General features: G+C 52.1%; 1 pseudogene; it reads left to right on the top strand.

Moving 5' to 3' along the window:
- Window positions 1-237: 237 nt before the first annotated feature.
- On the top strand, window positions 238-1,606 carry LOC103272738 (annotated as a pseudogene).
- The last annotated feature ends 721 nt before the right edge of the window (window positions 1,607-2,327 follow it).

Raw genomic sequence — 2,327 nt, 5'->3', positions numbered from 1 at the left:
CAACTAATCATATATTTACTCTACAAGCTCACTTCCCAAATCCTCTTTGAACTCTGAAGATTAAACTTCCAAGCAGATGTTCTACCATTAAAAGGACATGTTATAACAAGTTAGTACAGGTTTATTTTGGTACAGAAAAATTTTGAAACATATGCATAGTGTTTTTTATAATATACACTTTCCATGAACTTTTTGAAATTCCCTCATATAATTAAAAAATGTCGGCTGAACGTGAGTTCTACCGTCTGGCTCTCCTCCGCTGCCACCATGAGCTTCACCACTCGCTCCACCACCTACTCCTCCAACTACCGGTCCCGGGGCTCCATCCCGCCACCCAGCCTGCAGCCCACCAGCAGCGCGGCCAGCGTCTATGCAGGCGCCGGCAGCTCGGGCTCCCGGATCTCTGTGTCCCGCTCCACCAGTTTCCGGGGTGGCTGGGGGTCCGGGGGCCTGGGCACGGGGATGGCCGGGAGTCTGGGGGGCATCCAGAGCGAGAAGGAGACCATGTAAGAGCTGAACAACCGCCTGGCCTCCTACCTGGAGAGGGTGAGGAGCCTGGAGACCGATAACCGGAGGCTGGAGAGCAAAATCTGGGAACACCTGGAGAAGAAGGGACCCCAGGTCAGAGACTGGGGACATTACTTCAAGACCATCGAGGACCTGAGGGCTCAGATCTTTGCAACTTCTGTGGACAATGCCCGCATCGTTCTGCAGATAGACAACGCCCGTCTTGCTGCTCATGACTTTAGAGTCAAGTATGAGAGAGCTGGCCATGCTCCAGTCCGTGGAGAGCGACATCCATGGGCTCCGCCAGGTCATCGATGACACCAACGTCACCTGGCTGCAGCTGGAGACAGAAATCGAGGCCCTCAAGGAAGAGCTGCTCTTCATGAAGAAGAACCATGAGGAGGAAGTCAAAGGCCTACAAGCCCAGATTGCCAGCTCTGGGTTGACCGTGGAGGTAGATGCCCCCAAATCTCAGGACCTCAGCAAGATCATGGCGGACATCCGGGCCCAGTATGATGAGCTGGCTCAGAAGAACTGAGAGGAGCTGGACAAGTACTGGTCCCAGCAGATTGAGGAGAACACCACAGTGGTCACCACGCAGTCCACTGAGATTGGAGCTGCCGAGATGATGCTCACGGAGCTGAAACGTACAGCGCAGTCCTTGGAGATTGACCTGGACTCCAGGAGAAACCTGAAGGCCAGGTTGGAGAAGAGCCTGAGAGAAGTGGAGACCCGCTACGCCATGCAGATGGAGCAGCTCAATGGCACCCTGCTGCACCTGGAGTCTGAGCTGGCACAGACCCGGACAGAGGGCCAGCGCCAGGCCCAGGAGTACGAGTCCCTACTAAACATCAAGGTCAAGCTGGAGGCTGAGATAGCCACCTACCGCCGCCTACTAGAAGACGGAGAGGACTTCAGTCTCAGTGATGGCCTGGACAGCAGCAGCTCCATCCAGACCATCCAAAAGACCACCCGCAAGATAGTGGACGGCAAATTGGTGTCTGAGACCAATGACACCAAAGTTCTGAGGCGTTGAGGCGGCAAGAACAGGGCGTCCTTCGGGGAAGCAGGAAGTCAAGAAAAAGTTCAGAGGTCAAAAAAAAAAAGTCATACAGCCGGGCTCGGTGGCTCAGCCTGTAATCCCGTGCCTTTGGGAGGCTGAGGTGAGTGGATTGCCTGAGCCCGCGGGTTCGAGACCCGCCTGGGCAGCGAGACCTCATCTCTACAATAAATCTAAAAATCAGCCAGGCGTGGTAGTGCATGCCTGTAATTCCAGCTCCTTGGAAGGCTGAGGCGGAAGGATCGCCGGAGCCCAGCAGGTCGAGGCTGCGGTGGCCGGGAGCGGCCACTGCACTCCAGTCTGGGCGACAGAGTGAGACTCCAACTCAAAAAAAAAAAAAAAGTCATACAACTGTATAGTATAAGATTGTTAGATCTTCATCTCTCTAGTGCTCTTCTAGCATAATAGGTAACTAGATTTCTGAAACGAATGAGTCTAGAAATAGCAATAAAAAATAAAATAAAATAAAATAAAATAAAGTCCTGTGGTTAGCAGGTATTAACAGGGTTAGCGGTTACAAGTTGGAGAAAAGGAGGAGAGTCCAAAATACTGAAGAAGTATTATCAGAGGTGGAGCAGCTGCTGAAAGCTGTAGTAGAGTAGACCTGGCTGGGGATATTGAGAAATCAATGTTGGCAAGCGGGGAGGGAGGAGCGGGAACGAAGTGGAGTTTCCACCTTGCACCCCATTTATACTAACATGATTCTTGTCTTCTTCCCTTGTGGCTGGCTTCTTGCCTTGGTAACATATCTTCATGTAGT

Source organism: Carlito syrichta, unplaced genomic scaffold (genome assembly GCF_000164805.1).
Source record: "Carlito syrichta isolate Samal-C Ts95f unplaced genomic scaffold, Tarsius_syrichta-2.0.1 Scaffold313184, whole genome shotgun sequence".
Lineage (NCBI taxonomy): Eukaryota > Metazoa > Chordata > Mammalia > Primates > Tarsiidae > Carlito > Carlito syrichta.
Note: the sequence above shows the minus strand (reverse complement) of the source record. Positions and strands in the feature narration are given on the sequence as shown.